Raw genomic sequence first — 22387 nt, 5'->3', positions numbered from 1 at the left:
CTGAAACAGGCTCCAGGCTCTGAGTTGTCAGCACAGAGCCCGATGCGGGGCTTGAACCCACAGACCTCGAGATCACGACCTGAGCTGAAGTCGGACGCTCAACCGACTGAGCCACCCAGGCGCCCCACTAGATTCCTTTTTAAAAAAAATTTTCGGGGTGCCTAGGTGGCTCAGTCGGTTAAGCATCTGACTTCAACTCAGGTCATGATCAGTGAGTTTGAGCCCTGCGTTGGCTCTGTGCTGACAGCTCAGAGCCTGGAGCCTGCTTCAGATTCTGTCTCCCTCTTTCTCTGCCCCTCCCCCCCTCACACTCTGTCTCTCAAAAATGAATAAATGTTTAAAAAAATTGTAAAAAAATTTTGTTTAATATTTATTTTTGGGAGAGAGAGCACAAGGGGGAAGGGGCAGAGAGAGAGGGAGACACAGAATTGGAAGCAAGCTCCAACTGTCAGCATAAAGCCCAACTCGGGGCTCGAACCCACGAATCATGAGATCATGACTTGAGCCAGAGTCCGATATTTAACCGACTGAGCCACCCAGGTGCCCCAAAACTAGGTTCCTTAAATGGTAGATTTAAACGATAAAAGATGAAACCTATAAATTTAATACGAGGAAGTATGGGAAAATGCCTCTGTGGCCTGCAGGTGGCAAATGACTTTCTCAACTTCAAAAGTATGAAGTATAAGGCAAAAAAGAAATTCTATATCAAAATTAAGCATTTCTCGTCCCCCCAAATGTATAGATAAACAACAGGATGGGAGAAAATATATATGAAATCAACAAGTGGTTCCATTAGACTATAGACGGCATTGTAGATCTATATGGGAACACAGTGGCAATGGGAAAATGAGCAAAGAATATGCAAAGGCAAATTTCAGAAGAAACTAAAACGGTGGCCAAACTCCCTAGAAATTAGAGAAACGGAGACTCACAAAAATCACTTCATCCCTTTTAGAACTACAAAAATTAGAAAACTAAATGATGCCAAATGTTGGAAGCATTTGGGCATATAGGAACCATCCTGTACTGGTGATGGGAATGTAGGCACAGAGGCAGCTATTCTGGAGAGCCAACACATGTGTGTTGATGTACTCTCTGACCTAGCGATTGTACTGCTTGGTGTAATGTCTCAAAGATATTTTCATATAGGCCCATTACTGGGCATCATTTGTGATGTTATAGCGTTGGAAACAAAGTGGACATCCATCCCTGAGAGACAGGATAGGTAAAAACGTGTCGGTTTACACAATGAAGTACTCTGCAGTATTTACAAGCCACAGTTGAGATGTATACTGGGCCATATGGCTTGATCATAAAAATATAGCATCCAATGAAAACAGCAGGAAACCATGCATGTGTGGGGAAAGCCATTTATATAAATTTAAAATATACAAAGAGCTTCACATTTTGCACAAACAGAAAAGTTGTACATATTAATGACAATAGAGTGGTTGTGGGTATTGGGGGAGAAGGGACTGGAAGTAGATTTAGAAATAAAAGAGGAGGGGCCCCTGGGTGGCTAAGTCGGTTGGGCATCTGATTTCGGCTTAAGTCATGATCTCGCGGTTCGTGAGTTCTAGCCCCGTGTCTGGCTCTGTGCTGACAGCTCAGAGCCTGGAGTCTGCTTCAGATTCTGTGTCTCCCTCTCTCTCTGCCCCTCCCCTGCTTGCGCTCTGTCTCTGCCTCTCAAAAATGAATAAACGTTAAAAAAAATGATTAGAAATAAAAGAGGAATGCCGAATGAGCGAGGGAGGGAAGGGAGAAAGATAGACAAGAAATTTTAATGGGAAAGAAAAAAATCACGTTCAAAGGGTATTACAAATCGGTTGGAGAGTTTAAGAACTAATACCAGCCACTCAGAAAGCCATGCGTATGGGCAGGGGTGGAAGATTATTTTTAACTCCATAAGGTAAAAAATTGTGTAAGAAAAGAAATGCACTCAGTGCACTACGTAACTCTTAACCAGTGAATAATATTTATGAGGTCATGATGTAAGCACAGTGCTGATTTAATCAAACATTGTAAAACTATCGAGAGCAGGGAAGAGACAAGGAAGAGGTGTGCAAGTGTTGAACTACTACTCCCATAGTAGAAAGTCAATACTCTTTCTGTAGATAAATCAAACAAATAGCACTACGAACACATTATTTAGAAGCATGTAAGTAAACTGCCTGCCAAAAAGCTAAACAAAGTGAAAGGGATTCCCTTCCAGAGAAGAGCTAGGCAGGAGAGATGGGGGAGGAGACTGCTGTTTTTGTTCTTTGATATTTGTTATGTACTTACCTTGTGTACTTCTGGCTGCAAATACCAGCTCAATTCAAACGAACCATATAAGGAAACTAATACCTCACATAAGTTCAGGAGTGGAACATTTCCAGGGTTGGTTGTTAGGAAGAATGCAAATTCTTTCCATTTTTCTGCTCTGCCAATCTTCATCTTGTCAGCTTCAAGTTCACAAGATTGCTATAATCGGTAAATGATCACATCCACATTCAACAATGCCCAATGGAAAACAGACTGTTTCTTCGTCTGTGATCCTTTTTATTAATGATCACACACACACACACACACACACACTTTCTGAGAAGCCTCATAGCAAGTGTCATTGGTTGGAATTTCATTATGTGCCCATGCCTAAAATAGTCACTAGCAGGAGAAATGTGATCGCCACCAATTGGTCCAATCGTGATTCATTGCCTGTGGGGCTGAGAATAACATAGGCTCCTCTGAAGCTTGTGGGTTCAGGGAAGGATATAGAAATTAGATTGGGGTTAATGAGTAGTTGTTGACAAGGTGGCCACAGTGTCTCCTACAGGTACTACTTGACCTTGGTCATGTGTATGTATTTCCTCACAATATTTTTCATCTGAACATTGACTCAAATAAATGTAAGATATTTGTGAGGCAATAATTCGCCCGCACTGTGTTGCTTTTCCCTAATCACTGTGCACTAAATGCAAACTATTCTACCTTTACCGGATGATTGTTTAGAGGAGAGGTCGACATTTTACAAAAATTAAAAGGCAAAATTGAAAAATGTGAGTCAGATGATATTTGTTGTCCTTTCGGCAAAATTTATATAATCTTCTGCCACGGCAGTCAGCACTGTCATATTGAATCAATTTACTGTTCAATTACTGACCCATTTTACTAATCCATCTCTCAGATCCACACTCCAACTCAATTATCTAGCTTTGAGATTACTCACACATTATGCCTTTTGCACTTTAGCACTGCCTGGGTTTTGTGCATTTCACTGCCCGTTCTCCTTTTGATCATGTAAGGGGTCAGAATTAAAATCATATAACTTTGTAGCGCCATCCTCCTCCTTCATTCTTCCCACCTCACACTTTATGCATAAGCAAAACAAACAAACAAAAAACAAACAAAAAAAACTACTTGAAATCCTTGAATGCATCATTGGTTTCATTATCTGAAAAATAGAGGGAGACAAGAGGAAGAAACTCCTGTCTTCCATTATCTGTTCTCCCTTTCCATAGTTATCAAACTCCAAATCAGAGATGGTGATGTAATATCCAGAATAAGGACTATTTCCCAGAGTATTTTACAAGTCTTTGTGGTTACAAGACTATGTTAGGCGTAATGAGGTATATGTGGAAACTTCTAAGAATCTGCACAAAATGACGGTTGTTGAGTTCCCTGTGTCCCCTCTCCTGCTGTCTATGGATGTGATAGCTGGAGTTCTAGACAGCATCTTGGACTGTGAGGGAGGATAAAGGCCATGACTAGCTTCTAGACTACTTGGCTAAAATTAGTCTGGGACCCTGAGGTTTTGTAAAGAAAGAAAGAAACTGCTCTATTGTTTAAGCCACTGTTATTTTATTTTATTGTTTTAAGCTTATTTATTTTGAGAGAGAGAGAGAGGTGGGGAGGGGCAGAGAGAGAGGGAGAGAGAATCCCAAGCAGGTTCTGTGGTGTCAGCTCAGAGCCCAACGTGGGACTCAATCTTACAAACCGTGAGATACATGAACTGACCTGGGATCAAGAGTCAGATGCTTAACCGACTGGGCCACCCAGGGTCCTCAAAAACCATTGTTATTTTAAGTCTGTGTTACAAGCAGTGGAATCTAATTGATAGCATTGTTTAAACGTTTTAAGATTGTTGGCAATGTTACATGAGCTGACCCATGTAAAAGCTCTGAGAACAGTGGGGGTAAAGTAAGCACTAAGTAGTATTTATATATGTTATGCTATTTCCATGCTTTGATAAAGTTGCTTCCTCTGCCTGGTAGTTTGTTTCACTCCTGTTTGTCCTTATGACCCAGATCAATCATTTCCTCCTCTGTGAAACTGTTTCTGATCCTTCTTTCACTTTATACTAGCGCTTAATCTTGTGTTTACCTTTATAGCAACTTGGATATTTTTATTTACACATTTGTCTCCCTACTAAACCTCTCTTCCTCATTAAAAAAAAAAAAAGACAGCAAGAGTTTTCTTTCTTTCTTTCATTTTTTTAAGATTTTATTTTTAAGTAGTCTCTATACCCAATGTGCAGCTGGAACTTGCAACCCCAAGATCAAGAGCCACACACTCCACCAACTGAGCCAGTCAGGCGCCCCTACAGTTGTCTTTCAAGAAGCACATAAATTTCATGGCTCACATAGATTCTGATAGTGCCCCTAAACCTATGACAATATTCAATTTGCCAGTCTGGCAAACCACCACATCCTGATGCACACAAGGAGATGCCACAAAGGAGAAGAGAAAAGAGGGGTGGTGCCTGGGTGGCTCAGTCGGGTAAGCATTGGACTCTTACTCTCGGCTCAGGTCATAATCTCACAGTTTGTGGGTTCAAGCCCCATATCGGGCTCTGAGCTGACAGCACAGAGCCTGCTTGGGATTCTGTCTCTCCCTCTCTCTTTGCCCCCTGCCCCCTCATGTTCCCTCTCCTCTTTCTTTCTCTCAGAATAAATAAATAAACTTAGAAGAAAGATACTGACGCACCCCGAAGTTCCCGATGCATGCCAAAGATTCCTGTGCACCAGTCCTAGAGGAGACATATCTTTCCTCCCCTCTCCTGGCCCACTCATTTGATCAGCTGAGATACATATCTGTTGGGCTGGGCACTGTAGTGGATGATGCTGGAGAAAGAGGTTTGGGCTGGGCACTGTAGTGGACGATGCTGGAGAAAGAGGTTTGATCTCTGTCCTCCAAGAGTCTGCGATGTGCTAAGAGACACAGAGTTTCAAAATAATAACAATAGAAATATGAACAGAGTGCAAACTAGGAAGGAGGAAACCATTCATTCTGTTCTGAGCACAGGTTAAGAGAAGATGATGCCCGGAATGTATTTTGAATGAAAACTAGTTTACCCGATAGTCTGGAGAAAGAGAAAAAAGAGCAACAGAATATAACATGGTCAGAAGGAACAACATGTGCAAAAGCGCAGAGGCATAAGATACGTGCTTAATTTTCGTCCTGAGCATCGGACTCCGGTCCTTCCCAAGTTTCTGTGCAAACATATTCCTGAAACGTTTCTTAGGGTGATTTACCTCTGCAGATGGCTCCCTGCATCTATTATGTCTTGATTTCTCACTGTTTTAATTCTGAGGACAATGTTGCCCTGAGCTGTTGTCTAGACTCCGTACCACGAGGTGTGGCCAACGTGGTTAATATTATTATTCTAAAGAATCTCTCCTCGGAGCCACTTCAAGGCCCCACCGTTGACTCACCCTGCAGTTGTGGGCTTTAAGGAGCTCTTGCCTCTTAAAGGCCCATTCTTTTCTCTGACATTTGCAAGACTGCCTTGGAAAAACTTCTTGGTTAGTTTTTAGCTACTCATTTCTAGTTAACAGCACATTTGTCAGTTTTCTACCTTCTGTCTTTAGTACCTAGCCTAGGGGCAATGCTGCATTAATTTAACTTGAGTCTGGGTTGGTTTTTTTTTTTTTTTTTTTTTTTTTTTGTTCCAGTAACTTCCCTCGTTGATTAAAGTAGATTGTATGAAGTTGCCATCTGTGCCTTCATTTCTCTTCTCTAGGACAGAGGAAAAGCTCCATATAGCCTTAGGGGCTTTACAAATAATGCAGCTTGGCCCAGGAGTTGAATGAGATCCAAACAGGGGGTTTAACCAAGTGGTCTTTTCCCTGGAGACCCTCAGTAGCTCTGATTCCCACAGCGTCCTGAGCCTGGCGTCATTGTACTGCCTCTTGGCTGGATGGAGCCGTAGCACTCTGCCTGGCAATTCCTTTTAAAGTTGGATTGAGTGTCCTACCAGCCTTGAAGGCTGTTCCAGATCCATGCACTATCTGTAGGCACCTGCCAGGGCAGTTCTCTCCCTGCTTCCACAGGACTCAACACACATGCCTCTGCTGTTACACGTTTCGTTTCCATTTCTGTCTGTTCTGTCTGGTGTATGTAGCCATCAGCTTCCTGCCATTAGTATTGACCAAAGCCAAAGAACTGAATTAAAAAGAAGGCGGTGTCCCGTCTTGCGAATGCCCTTTCTCTTCACAACAACCTGCTTACTTGGCCACAGAGTCTTGGATTGAAAAGGCCTGAGTGCTGATTCTCAGCATCCATCCGCCGGCAAATACGCTCATTAATAGATGCTGAGCTCCTCCTAGATGAGGATTACCGTGCTCTGCCCCCATGCGGTCTTTTTGTTTTCCTTTACTGCTGCATCTGTTGCAATGTGATCAGTCACTGGCCCTGGGCTCTAGGTTTGATCCCCTTCCTGGCTTGGCTCCCTGATGCAGACTTGGAGATAATCCTCACAAACAACTCAGTGAAATAGGAGCCATCAATATACCCATTTTACATATGAGGAAACAGAGGTTGACAGAGGTAAAGTTACTTCTGACTCTACAACTGGCCCAAGAAGCAGTGTCAGCTTTGTGAGGTCAGTGGCAGCCTACTTCGACTCGTGCCTGAAGACGAATATTCTGTACTACTTTCATCCTTGCTGGCATTTTGGTGGCTCAGGTATTTGCTTATGGAAGTAAGTCATATATGTTACTCTTAGTTTCGGTCCTTAGCCCACAGAATGATAGACGCCACATAAACTACTTTAAGTATGGTACGGGGTACTTTATTGGCAAAGCAACTAAATCACCGTTCTTAAGATGTGTTAACGTGGCATGAGGAGCAATGTGGAAAACGTGGTAGAGTTTAGTAGGACTGGATAGAATGCCACAAATGAGCACCGTAGGGAAGACCAAGTCAAGGAGATCTATTCGTGGTGACAGAACAAGTATATATACATTTTGAGAAAGAAGGTGTTTTCCTGGTCATGATAACAATTAAAACAATGTTAAATGTTTTACGTTTGCTTCCCTGTATTTGGTATTTCAAATCAACAAAATTTAAACTGAAGAAGAAGAAGGAGGAGAAGGAGGAGGGCAAGGGGAAGGGGAAGAAGAAGGAGGAGGAGGAGAAAGAGGAGAGGGGGAGGTAACTGGCTCCTGTTAATGACGTCAGGGTTGTTTATAGGAGGCACCAGGTGATGTGGTTAAGAGTGTGGATCCAGCTGCCAGATTCCCTGGGTTAAATCCTGACTGTATTACTCTTTGCCTCTGTGATTTTGGAGGGCAAGTTACATAACGTTTTGTACTTTGGCTTCCTCATCTGAAAAAGTGGGGAAATTAATAGTCTTATAAGAATTAAATGAGTTAATATATGTAAAGCACTTAGGACAGTGCTTCAGACATGAAAATTGCACCGTAAGTGTTATTATTATTATTTTTTATCAGCAGCAGCAGCATCGTTGAAAACAAGGAGCCGGATAAAATGAAGTCCAGAGTCATTAGTCATTTTTTCACACCATTTTGTACTTGTGTTATGCTTTCCAGTGTTCAAAGAACTTTCATATTCATTATCCTGCGTGATTCCACCACCATAATACACTGTTGGCTGGTACAGCCAGTTATGCCGTCTTCATTTTAGAGATTCATTCATTTAGCTCTATTTATTGAGGCCCCTTATGTGCCTGGCACTGCTATGTTCTGAAAATTCACAGGAAACTTGTGGTTCCTGCTCTTTTGTTAATAAGAACTGTCTTGGGGAGTAGGTTTTGAGGGGGCCTTTCACTTTCTTTTAAAAAAATGGTTTTTTTGTTCTTTTTATTTTTTGAGAGAGAGAGAGAGAGAGTGTTTGAACGTAAGCGAGGGAGGAGGAGAGAGACGGGGAGAGACAGAATCCCGAGCAGGCTCCATGCTGTCAGTGCAGAGCCCAAAGCAGAGCTTGATCTCACGAACCATGAGATCATGACCTGAACCAAAATCAAGAGTCAGGAGCTTAACTGACTGAGCCACTCAGGCGCCCCTTACCCTCTATAGTTTGTTTGAATTTATATGATAAAATATATCACTTTTATGGTGGTGGGGGAAGAGTCTAATGGGAAGGCAGGCATGCAAATTACTAATCATAATACAATTGTCATTATGGCAGTATAGACAAGGGTCAGTGGACACATAGGAGTTCTAAGAAGAAAGTCTGAGTAGTGGCATTTAAGGCATGTTGAATAGAAGTTAGCCAAATTAAAAAAAGAAAAAAAAGGGAGAAGGGCGTTCAAGCAGAGAAAGCCTGAATGAGTGTGGTATACCTTGAGGAAATTACATATCGTTCATTATTACTTGACACGGATAGAGGGGGGAAATGATATAAGTTAAGCTGTTTAGGTAAGTAGGAGTCAAATAATGAAGGAATTTACTAGCCAGAGGTGGGTTCAGAGTTTGCCTGTAGGTGATGGGTGCCCATGAACAATTTTATGTTGGGAAATAACATGATCAGCTTTGTATCGTTCTCCTGGAAGTTGGCGGTGGAGACCATGAAAACTGATACTTTTCTGAAAGGCCAATACAGTCAAAGCAATACCAGTGTCAGAACTTAAGTCTTTTGACCTGAGATTAGCAGGTTTCCATTAAACTGTGCTGATTCCTCTATAAAGCAATATATAGGGGCACACTCTCTCTCTCAAAAATAAATAGACATTAAAACAAATAATAAAGCAATATCTAAACAAGGTCTCACTATTTACCGTATTGATCTGGCAGTGTGAATTTAAATTCATGACTAAGAGAATGGGAAAAGATTTCACATAATCACCAGGCAACCTAACCTTCCCTTTCATCTCTTTTGGGAGCCATGCCTATTAGAAGATACTTTTCACTTGAATTCCATCTCCTCATTTGAATGGAAGAGGGCTTACATTTCATTCACTCTTCAGATATGTGCAGAGCATAATTTCCACTGAACCTGGAGGTTCTAGGGCCTCTTTCCTTTAAAAGTTCATGCATTTTTTTGTTAGGTCTAGATTTAATTTTTACTGATACGGCATAATCCCATTTCCTCCAGTTCCTTTCATAAGGTTGTGAATCAAGTCCAAAGACGTATGGATAGCGGCCTTTGGAGGAGAGCTTGCTTTCTTTATGAGACACAATAGCTGTTCTCAGTTTGTTTAACCCTCTCTTCACTCCCACACCCCTCTCCTCATTAGAGGGCATCAGCCAGCCTAATGTGCAGCAAGCTGGTCAGCAGGAAATCTTCCACTTGGTGTGACAGTGCTTTTGCTGCCAATGTTCTCTAACCAGCGTCCATGCTGTCTGGCAGAAACGAAGAGAAATAACCGTCCTGCACTATTAACACCCTCTCTTGGCTTTTTCTACCTAGAGCTCTGTCCTATTAATCCAGTAAGACCTTATTAGAATTCCAAGGGTTTCCCAAGCTCTCCAAACCCTCATGGTTGGTATGATCCTGTATTACCATCAGAGCATTAGTCTGAATATATCCTAGAGATGGTATCATCCTTCTGGTGAAATTCCCGTCATTGAATGTCTCTTCGCCATGAATGTTTTAGTTCCTACTTGCTGGAACAAGAAGTGCTAATCTATTCCCTCTTATCAATGACAACACCCACTTCTAGGGGCAAGTTCAATTTTTTTTTAATTTTTTTTTTAACGTTTATTTATTTTTGAGACAGAGAGAGACAGAGCATGAATGGGGGGAGGGTCAGAGAGAGAGGAAGACACAGAATCGGAAGCAGGCTCCAGGCTCCCGACGCGGGGCTTGAACTCGTTAACCACAGGATCATGACCTGAGCCAAAGTCGGACACTTAACCGACTGAGCCACCCAGGCGCCCCTAGTTCAATTTTTTTTTGACTACGTCCAGCAACATGGTCTTTTATTCATGCACTCATTCCATTCATTGAACCATTTTTTGAAGGCTTATGATATGCCAGACACTGTGCTAGTTACTTGAAGTACAGTATCAAACAAAAGAGGTCCTTCCATCATGAATCCTCTCACCTAGTGCCCCTGATAACGGGGGGTCTGGGGTGAGGTGGGGGTAAAAGTGGAGAAGAGCTTGTTAACTGAGACTGGGAGGAAATGGAAGCATCAAAAGTTGCCAATGTTGTAATTGACTCATCTTAAGTAAGAAGTTCAAACATATTTTAATGGTTACATACAAGCATGACTGCTATTTTCCTTTTTTTTAAGTTTGTTTGTTTGTTTGTTTAGAAAGAGAAAGAGAGAGAGCAGGGAGGGGCAGCAAGAGAGGGTGAGAGAGAATCCCAAGCAGGCTCCGTGCTGTCAGCACAGAGCTGGATGCAGGGCTTGAACTCACAAACCATGAGATCGTGACCTGAGCTAAAGTCAAGAGTGGGACTGTTAACTGACTGAGCCACTCAGGCACCCCTGATATTTTCCATTTAATTAGAGGAAAGGCAATATGCTGTCTGTTAACATAATGTGGTAGAGTTTATGAGAATGACGATGTTTGTTTAGAAGTTAATACGGTTCCTCAAAAAATTAAATACAGAATTATGTATCACATGATCTGTCAATCCCATTCTGGGTATATATCCAAAAGAATTGAAAGCAGGATCTCAAAGAGATATCTGCACGTCCATGTTCAGTGCAACATTACCCAGTTGCCAGGGGTAGAAGCAGCCCAAATGTCCATGGACAAGTGAACAGATAAAGAAGATGTGGTCTACACACGCACACACACACACACACACACACACACACACACACACCACACTGGAATATTATTCAGCCTTAAAAAAGAAGAAATTCTGACACATGCTACAACATGGGTGAACCTGAGTGAAATAAGCCAGTCACGGAAGGACAAATACTGTATGATTCCACTTAAATGAGATATCTACAGTAATCACGATCATGGGAACAGAAAGTGGCATGGTGGTTGTCAGGGGCTGGAGGAAGGGACACATGGAGAACTGTTGCTGGATGGCTGTAGACTTGGAGTTTTACAAGATGAAAGATTTCCAGAGATCAGTTATAGAATGATGTCATTAGAGTTAACTTCATCAAACTGTACCCTTAAAAAATGGTTAAGAGGGAAATTTCATATTAGGTGGGATTTTCTTTTTTGCTACAATTAAAAATAAAATTAAAAAAAATTAAAGTTGGGGCGCCTGGGTGGCGCAGTCGGTTAAGCGTCCGACTTCAGCCAGGTCACGATCTCGCGGTCCGGGAGTTCGAGCCCCGCGTCGGGCTCTGGGCTGATGGCTCGGAGCCTGGAGCCTGCTTCGGATTCTGTGTCTCCCTCTCTCTCTGCCCCTCCCCCGTTCATGCTCTGTCTCTCTCTGTCCCAAAAATAAATAAAAAACGTTGAAAAAAAAATTAAAGTTAACACAGCATGGAAGCAGTTGTGCGTTGGAGAGAATGAGTGGCGGATTGGGGTCAACCAGAAGGCTGGGGTTGCAGAGCTGACACTGCCAGTTCCTAGCTGTGTGACCTTGGACTTGCTTGCATTTAACCTCTAATCCCCAGCATCCACCCTGGTAAAATGGAGCTATGTCACCTACTTCAAAGTTTTGCAAGGGTTAAATAAGATGATGTGTGGGTAAATTAGCAAACCTTAAAGCGCTATGCAAATGTAAGGCATTCTGACTGCAGATGCTGGGTTTCCCTATTTTCTGGCTTCACCACTCTTTTCCTCCATAGCAGGGCATGGTGGGAATGTTGAGGCACCAGCTCCAGCTTCTCTTTCCATTTGTCCTGTTACTTTCTCTGCCTAACCTGGTTGCTGATCCTCTTACCAGTAACAGTTCTTCCTGACGTCTCTCCAGACAAACTCCACTGGTCGCCCGTTGTCTTATTTCAGTTAACTTGGTCATAGAATTGGAGAGACCACATAAGACATAGGAGAAAACTGAATAGCAGTGCAAGCTAGTGGGCCAACTTCTGACTAGGATGCTTAGAGTAGCTGGGACCCCAGCTGGCCCTTGATGGAAGGAAAGTTTTGAATAAACAAAACGATGGGAATGGAAGGAAGGGTTGGCATTCTTGATTGGAGAGAACTTCATGCGCAAAGTTTGTAGGGAAAAAAAAATCAACAAGGAAAGTATTTAGTGGACAAGGCGGACACTGGCCTGCCGGAAAGGATGAGCCTAGAAGATGAGAACAGGTACAAAGAATAGGGGACTTCAGTAACAGGCGGAAGGTATTTGATTTTCTGCAGTGAGGGGGTTTAGTCATTTCAGTTTGAGAGTAGAGGAATGAGCTGTTGAATGGGAGTTTTAGACCCAAATAATTCTACAATAAAATCTCAATAGGTTATTTAGGGTACTCTACAAAATGACACTGAAATTCAACCAGATGAACCATCGGGTGAGAATAAGTAAGAAAAAGATTTAAAAGTATCATGAAAAATGACCTGCCTTGTCAATGAACGATGGTGGGAAAATTGGTTATTTATTTAAAAAAAATCAATTTAGGTTCCCATTTCACACAGTATAGCAAAATTAATTCAAGTTCAATTGAACAGTTCAGTGTAAGAGACAAATAAAACAAAAATTAGAAGACAATATGTATAGATAAGTGTCTGCACTCTGAATAGGTAAGAAGTTTTGAGAATGACAGAATCTCTGATATGCTGCTGGTGGGACTGTAAATCGGTGGGATTGTAAATATAGGAAAGCAATTTGCCCTGATCTTGTGAATTTGAAGAAGCACATACCCTACAACCTGGTTCCACTTCTGGATATGACACACAAACTCGAGAAACCATACACAAAGAGATGTGCCTAGGAATGTTCTCAGCACCACTGTTCAAAATAGTAAAATGCTGGAAACAATCCAACCATCACAAAGCAATATGAACAAACTGCAGAGCATTTGGAAATGGAATACTATGTAGCAGTGAAAGGGGATAGTCTAAAGGATCCCTATCAACATGGTTAAATTAAAAACACATCATTCTGGGGCACCTGGGTGGCTCAGTCAGTTAAGCATCCGACTTCAACCGGGGTCATGATCATGTGATTCATGAGTTCAACCCCCTCATCTGGCTCTCTGCTGTCAGTATGGAACCTGCTTCAGATCCTCTCTTTCTCTCTCTCTCTGTCCCTTCCCTGCTTGTGCTCTCTTTCTCTCTCTCAAAAATAAATAAACATCAAAAAAAAAAAATAAAAAATAAAAGCACATCATGTTGAGTGAAAAAGTAAGTTACAGAAGATAACATACCAATTATATACAAGCCTAAAATATGAAAAATGTACTACATGCTCCTTAGGAATGTGTACATATTTAGTAAAAGTATAACCTGTACATATTTAGTATAAGTTATGTAAAAGTATGATATCATGGGATTAAAAAACACCAGATTTAGGGTCATGGTAACCTGTGAGAAAGAGGAATAGGATGGAAAAGTTTACACAAGATGCTTTCACTGTGCTGGTATTTATTTCTAGAACTCGGTGGTAGGTGCCATGGTTAGATGTTATATTCCTTATTCTGGGGCTTTGTAAGTCTCAGATGTTTTGTGAAATAAAATTTAAAGGTAATATATATTCTTTCTAAAAAATTAAAACAATATCTGAATATATAATTTAATCACTACTTCCAACCTGTGACCAAAGGAGTTCACTGCTAACAATTCTAAGTACATCCTTCCAAACTTCTTCTGGATATTTACCTTTTCTAGATATCTATATATTTCATACATCATGTTTTTTCTAATATAATAGGGTACTGCTTTACAAATAATTTTGTAATTCTTATTTTTTTTTTCACTTAATACCATAGATACCTCTCCATATAAATACATATACAGGGCGCCTGGGAGGCTCAGTTGGTTTAAGCATCTGACTCTTGATCTCAGCCCAGGTCATGATCTCATGGTTTGTGAATTCGAGCCCCTCATTGGGCTCCTTGAATAATAGCGTGGAGCCTACTTGGGATTCTGTCTCTTCCTATCCCTGCCCCTCCCACGCTCTGTCTGCCTCTCAAAATAAATACATAAACTTAAAAAAAAATACATACACATCTCCCTCATATTTAATTGCTATATAAGATTCCATGGCACGAATATGCCATAATTTTACTACACCTCGGTTGATACATTCTTCGGTGCTTTCTATTTTTTGTTATTAAAATTATGCATTAAACACCCCTGGTGAACCTTAGAAGTGTTTTTGTTTAGAAAATTTTCAGGAGGAAGAATTTTTGAGGGAAAGACTTTTTTAAGAGTTTTGCTTAGCAATTAAAAATGAAAGCCATCTCCAAGGAATTATGGTATACTTCTCTATGTAAAATCAATACATAAAAAATTCATCTAAGTGAACCACAAAAGCACTAAAACTACAAGAGAAGCAAAGAACTCCAATAGATAACTGTGGAAAAATAGACATAAATGACTATTAGATGCGTGGAAAATATTTTAACTATTCCAGCTCTGTGATTGAAAAGATGAAAATGATACTTAGTTTCAAATATTTGGCCTGTACATTTGGACAGGATGAGAAAGGAAGTAATAGTGTTGGCAAAGTGGCAGAAATTAATCAAGAACTTAAAAATGTTCATATTCTTAGGTTTGTTAATTCTGTTATTATAAATTTAACTTGAAGAAATAAAGATGTTGTAAGTAGACAACCATTGGGTGTTATTTTGGGGCAATGGCTCCTTCTCTTCTTTTTCTTCCCCCAAACCCATGGAAACAGCAGAGAGCCCCCAACATTCATTTTATGCAACATGGCTGATAGCCAGACCACAGCTGACTGGAATAGGCATAGGTCCCTGACCTAAGCTGGGCCCTTGGTCAGAGCAGGGGACCCTACTAGAGATCTCAGCTGCTCTCTGAAATAAAGACAATGCAAACGTGAGAGCTTGATCTGCCATTTTGTACCACATGGCCTGTCCCTCAGAGAAGGCCCCTCTTCAGTGTGAGAAAAAAAAAAAAAAAAAAAAAAAATGGAGCACAATCACAGCAAAAGACAGAAAGCAAAAAAAGACCTCAGGGTTTTCCCGTCCTGCTGCTAGTCCCTGCTTGCTGAGGCTAACTGAATCCCTGCCCAGAATTCCAACAATTCCCCGCCTTTGCTTACACGGGTTCCCATAAGTCCCTGGTAAGGCTCCTGCTGTTCTGACTCAACTGAGAAGCATGGATTCTGCCCTGTTCCTCAACATCCCAGCACACAGAGAAGGATCCCAGCTCTGAAGGTGTACGGGGGGAAGCCAAGGAGGGATGGAAGGAAGAATTCAATTCTGGTGGAGCACTTATTAATTAAATGAAAATAATTTGTGTGACTCACTTTGGATAGTTCCTGGTCCATAGTAAAGAATGCCTTAAACAAACAAACAAACAAAAGCAAACAGGGTGCCAAGCCAGGAGGGAATGAGAATTCTGAGTGTTCCAAAGTTCAGCTTAAATATCATTTACTCTTTTTCCCTTTTTTTTTTTTTTTTTTCTATTTTCCCCTCCTGATCACAAGATTTTACACTGGCTCTGGGCTTCCATAATAATTAGCCCTTGATTATAACTTCTTATAAATACACCAGAGAGATAGTACTTATTATGTCTTACTCAGATTTGAATTTCCCCAGGGTACTTAAATGTTTGGAATGAATGCATTAGGGAACGATTAAATGCATTTATGAAAACTTGGTTAGGAAAGTTCTCCTATATTAAGTGTTTGAAAGGGCTATTGAAATGTGCTAACCATCATGACGATGAGGCTTTCTCTTGAGGTGGGGCACTTGCCATAGTCTGCCTATGAAACCAGTGACTTTTAGTTAATTATAAACAGTTTTCTTTGAAAGGTCAAGACAGCTAGAATTTTATACTTTGAAGGAGTCTTTTCCAATGCTTGTTTTTCAAAACTACATTTTCATAAATACTTTGTTCCAGTTGCCAACTGGTTTGTTAACCGAGTCACTAACCTTCCAAATCTGAGATTATATGCTTTCTTGACTTAGAAAAACCATCAAACAAAACAACTTCAACTACTTGAGGTGATTACTGCCATTATTCTTGTTTTCAAAGCTCTTTAAATCTAAATTCAAAAAAAAAAAAAAATCTCTCATGAAGAAGGTTGACTTGGGTCCATACTGCAACCCAACTCTACCAGCTTTTCACCAAGACAGAATGAGGGGTTCTTTGTTATTTTGGAGAGAGACAATTATCAAGGGAAATGAGTGTGGAAAGCCTTCATGTTTTCTATATATGCTACACAGGACTGTATACAGACCTGATTGTATAGATTTCCAGTGGGGCAGGAAGTAGAATAATTTAGGATTTCTGGACCTTTCTTCTAGTTTTAACTCCTTCCACTTACTAGATGTATAACCTTGAAAAGAAACTAAACTTTCTATATCTTAGTCTGCATCTGTAAAATGGGGCAAAAGTACCTACACCAACGTGTTGTGAGGTTAATACGTACAAATTGTCTGCCATAGTTTCTGGCTCATTAATGTTCAGTAAACGGGAGACCATGCTGCTGCTGATTGAAGACTTGGCCCATTGTTTCCACTTTCTTTTCTTTAAGATCTTGTGTAAGACATTTAACCTCTGTATCTTATAAATCTCTCCTTCTGCAAGATGGGAAAAGCAGTACCTTTATATTCAATTCTTTCGACAAATCATTAGCAACCATGGACTTAAAGAGGCAACTTGGTACAGTGTAAAAAGGTCTGGCCCTTGGAAGAACTGGGCTCACATTGTGGTTCTATTAGTTACTGGCTGCGTGACACTGGATAAGTTTTCTGATCCTCACGTTTCATATTTATAAATTAGAATTACTGTGTATAACAGGGGCCCCGGCTGGCTCAGTCGATTAAGCGTCTGACTTCGGTTCATGTCATGATCTCGCAGACCATGAGTTCAAGCCCTGCTTCAGGCTCTGGGCTGACAGCTCAGAGCCTTGGAGCCTGCTTTGGATTCTGTGTCTCCCTCTCTCTCTCTCTCTGCCCCTCCCCTGCTCACACTCTGTCTCTCTCGTCTCTCAAAAATAAATTTTTTTTTCAACGTTTTTTATTTATTTTTGGGACAGAGAGAAACAGAGCATGAACGGGGGAGGGGCAGAGAGAGAGGGAGACACAGAATCGGAAACAGGCTCCAGGCTCTGAGCCATCAGCCCAGAGCCTGACGTGGGGCTCGAACTCACGGACCGCGAGATCGTGACCTGGCTGAAGTCGGATGCTTAACCGATTGCGCCACCCAGGTGCCCCACGTCTCTCAAAAATAAATAAACGTTGAAAAAACTAAAAAAAAAATACTATGTATCTACAGAGTTAAGGTTCAAATTAAATAGTGCACACGAAAGTGAACTAACTTGCTATATGTATGTTCGCAGATTGTATATGTTGTATATGTTGTCCTTATTGGTTTATTTTGTTTTAATAACAGCACGTTCAGATTTAAGTATTTAAGTTTTCACCCTTTTTTGGTTGTCTTGCCCTTTTAGAACATTTTAGCAGTAATTTACCCTATGTTCATAGATTTTACTCTATTAATATCTTAAAAACAATGTCCTCTCTCTATAATGGAGAGATGAGAAAGAACCCTAGATGCAACATTCAACCATCGGCTGCATTTCCTAAAACCTGGCTTTGGTGTTTTAAAGGACACAGTAAAAATAACCTATTGAAGAGCCGTTTACTAAGAATAAAGCTTATTTTCATGTTTGGTAGGTCACTGCACTGTCTTTCCTCGTGTAGGTGTATTCTAGGGGGACTTAATTCTGAAAGTATAATGCGTTTTTTTATTTATTACTATTATTTTTTAATGTTTATTCATTTTTTGAAAGAGAGAGCACAAGTGGGAGAGAGGCAAAGAGAGAGGGAGACACAGAATCCGAAGCAGGCTCCAGGCTCTGAGCTGTCAGCACAGATCCCAGCACAGGGCTTGAACCCACGAACTGTGAGATCATTACCTGAGCTGAAGTTGGACGCTTAACCCACTGATCCACCCAGGCGCCCTTTTTATTTTTTATTTTTGAGAGAGAGAGAGAGAGAGCATGCACAAGCAAGGGAGAGGAGCAGAGGGGAGAGGAGGAGAGGGAGAAAGAGAGAGAATCTTTTTTTTTTTTAACACTTATTTATTTTTGAGAGACAGAGCATGAGTGAGGGAGGGGCAGAGAGAGAGGGAGACACAGAATCCAAAGCAGGCTCCAGGCTCTGAAGCTGGCAGCACAGAGCCCGACGTGGGGCTCGAACTTACAAACCGTGAGATCATGACCTGAGCCGAAGTCGGATGCTTACCCAACTGAGCCATCCAGGTGCCCCATGAGAGAGAGAGAATCTTAAGCAGTCTCCATGCCCAGCATGGAGCCCAACTCAGGACTTGATCGCAGGACCCTGGGATCATGACCTGAGCTGAAATCAGAGTTAGATGCTCAACTGACTGAGCCACTCTGGCACACCCTGAAAATATAATTCTATTTTATTTAATGTCTTTAAAAAAAAAAAGTTTATTTATTTATTTTGAGAGAGAGAGAGAATGAGAGAGAGAGAGAGAGAGAACAAGCAGGGAAAGAACACAGAGAAGGAGAGACTGAATCCCAAGCAGGCTCCACGCCATCAGCGCAGAGTCCAAATCGGGGCTCCAACTCATGAACCACGAGATCATGACCAGAGCTGAGATGAAGAGTTGGACGCTCAACTGACTGAGCCACTTAGGTGCCCCCTGAAAGTACAATTCTTAAGAATATCTGCTTTGAGTCTTAAAAACAAAAGCCAACAAATAAACTAGACTTGATGAATTATAGTAGGAAAGAATTCCTGACAGGGTCACTTTAAATGATTGCCTTTCATGCTTAAGATTAGATTTCATCTAAATATTTCATTTAGTTCAACTCCTAGAAAACCCCACATCCTGGGTCTAAGAGTAAACTGAGGCTTGGTGAGGTTAAGTGACTTGCCTGGGTGTTGTACATCCGGATTCTTTTGGGCATAAGTTATAGAAATTCAACTCCAACGTAGCTTAAACAAAAAAGGAAATTTACTGGCTCATATAATTGAAACTACTTTTGGACAGAGTTGAATCCAGCCGCTCCAATTGTGTTGTTAAAACCTGGCATCTGCCAAAGTTTCTTCCACAGTATTGGATTCCACCAGGATGGAGGGGGAGGAGATGGTAACACATAGGTCCAATTTTACCTCACTTCTGTGGTTTATGTTCCAAGAGGAAGAGAGGTATCCCTCTCCCAGCATGCACAGAGCAGATCTTGGGGAAGATCCAACCCATCTCCTTGTGTCTTGTACCTGTCTTTCGTGGGGAGGAAAGAGAGAAGCTGCAGGGTTACCAGTCCACCAGGATCACATGAAGTGAGGAGCATGGTCCTCCAAGAAAAAGAGGGGCGTGGCCAGGAAGCAGATACCGGCCACATCAAGTCTAGGCCATTACTCAAGGCAGGGCTAGGACAGAAACCAGGACCATAGTCCTAGTGCAAGAGAGGAAGAGAAATGGTTGAGAGCAAAAATAGTTTGAGCCTCTTTTAGAAGGAATACCAATTAGAAATGAAGATAAAGCTCTGAAATGATGTTAACTCGAATGACCGATTTTTTCACTTTTAGAAATATACGGATATTGTAAGATGCAAATTTTTGTTATTGCTAATGACTGCTCCCACACACTTCTATCATTTAGCATGGGAGTGGTCTGAAAGGATCTGATATTTGTCGTTCCCTTGCTTCTTGTTTTCTTCCTGTCACAGTGGGGTAAGCCAGAATAAAATTTCGAGGAAAAAAACTTTCTTGAAGTTTCTAGATGGATTAAAATACAAAGAAAGTGGACGATTATGGTCATAACCAGTATTTATTGAGCAGCTAACATGTGCCAGACACACGTAACGGAGTAAATGTATAACGTCACATAAATGTGAGGACTACCCTGTGAGTTAGGAAGCATTAGTCTGTTCATTTACAGGCCGGGAAACCAAGGCTGTGAGAAGCAAATAATTTGCCCCAGCTCCTGACTGTCTGAGCTGGGATCCCACCTCAGGTACATCTGATTCCACAGTCTATGTTTTTGGCATCGTGCTTATAATTAGTTATAGCTTTAATTCAGTTAATTGTGAAATTTAACTATTTTAGAAGCGAATTTGTTGCTTACGGTGTGTTATTTTGTTTTATCCTGTAATAACAAAGTGCATTTGAAGCTGGCTATCACTTCCCCATCAGTGACGTAGGGCCCCTCTTCCTGTCTTGATCCATCTAGGGCCTCTCACTGCAAGGTAGGGAACTGGAGCACCTGAACATTTTAAATCTTAGCCAATAATTGTACACATGATCACGTGGAAAGCCAGGAATAACCTACAACCCTGAGGCACATCTGCAAATCTAACTGTGCTATTTGAATTGCGACCCAAGGAAATGCCACAGCCGAGGGGTTTCCCAGTGTAGATAAACGTGGCTTGAAGAAGTGTTACAGCAGAGTCCCCTGTCTACACTAGCTGTGTGTATACTGATTTTCTTTTTTTTTTTTTCCCAAGAAAGCAGCTCTTGCCTCGGGCTTTTTCACTATTTTTCCCTCTCAGCCCAAAACCAGCTTTCAAAACATACACATTTTGGGCTAGTCAACTTCTAGGATGATATATAGGTCTTTTCCTCCATTACTGGTTGATGATTGGTTTGATACTTCTGCTTATTATCTTACCCTTCTTTAGTTCACCAGTCAGCTACCATTTGATAGTCTATGCCTTCTAGTCTCATCATATGACCAGCCTGCCAAGTAGATTCCAGCAGATTCGCGATAAGCTCAGCCTTGATATCTGGGAGGTGAATGCTTTCATCTGATACCAATGAACAGTTTTGTCACTTGATGATGGCTTCCCAGATGACTATAATGTATACTTTTGTATTATCTAGAGTAACAAGTCTCCAAACTTTTTTGACCATTCATTCCCATCAGTATGTTTTTTTGGAGGCAGTTCTTAATCAAAGATACGCATATTTATTTATAAAGTATAAACATACGCTTACATTTATAACTCAGCCACAATATACGCTTAGGGTGAAATTCATTGTTAATGACATGGATATAAATCCTCATTCACATAATCTCCTTGATGAATTTAACATTTTTTTTTAAAGCCAAAATTTGGTTAGATTTGTTAGATTGTTATTTTAACTTTGAAATGTGTCTGTCAAAGATCTGGTACCAGAAATTGCAGTTCTGCCATTTGCTTGTTTTCCTGTGGTTTCTTAGCAAAGGATTCTTCTAAAGTTGTCTATTTTCTACCGGTTTAATTAAACCTAGATAATATCATCAGTAAATCCACTTAGTCGGAATCTAGCAAATTATAAGAAGTCACTACAAGATGACAGGGACTGACTGGACGGGACCACCACTGCCCACCGTTGGAAATGGGTAACTTCCACTCTTCTTTGAGGAAATCTCCCTATGTTGTTCTAGGCCAAGAGAAGATTCCATGGTCAGAGTGCAGGTTCCCTTATTCTGTACATAAAATATTAATTGATCTTAATGACTTTAGTTTTCAATTAGAATTAAGCATAAGCAGATATCCTCATATTTTATTCTTCTGCATTCCAAATGGATTGCCTCGCCCTATTCCTGAAATATATACACCCCTGGCTTATGTGGACCCCTTTAGAAAATATTGTCCAAGGAACAATTTCTCACATAGGCAAGGATGTTCCCACTTTAAAAGACCTGCTCATTTCAGTTACCCAGCCATTTTATAGAAAATGAGTTTTGAAATGAATTCTTTATAGAGATCCATAATTTTCAAGCTAAATCTCCACTCTACAAAATGTGAAATGTTCTAAGCAGCAGCTGTGAGCATTTCCAACGTGCACTACTCCTTGACGGTCCAACTGTTGCCAAGGGAAATGGAGTTGGCTTTAAAATCTTCCTTGGTTTCAATTCTGCATTTCCCTCAATCAGAGAGCAAACGGGCTCTGCATGGCTGGGACACTCAACTTTTCATGAAGACTGGCATGTGAAATTCAGATGTAGAAATGCAGTTTCTTGAGGGTTGGAAGAAGAATGGTATTCCAGCCAGTTTTATAAAGCCTAGTGGTGGACTTTTAGAGCAAAAAAATGGGCACTATCTATACAGTGGCAAATCATCTGGAGTCAGTAGGGGGAACCGCTTCTACCAAGACGCCATTTTTTCCTGTTTCCCATTTCAGTTCAAAACCACCTTTTTTTTTTTT

The sequence above is a fragment of the Acinonyx jubatus genome, chromosome B3 (genome assembly GCF_027475565.1).
Source record: "Acinonyx jubatus isolate Ajub_Pintada_27869175 chromosome B3, VMU_Ajub_asm_v1.0, whole genome shotgun sequence".
NCBI lineage: Eukaryota > Metazoa > Chordata > Mammalia > Carnivora > Felidae > Acinonyx > Acinonyx jubatus.
Note: the sequence above shows the minus strand (reverse complement) of the source record.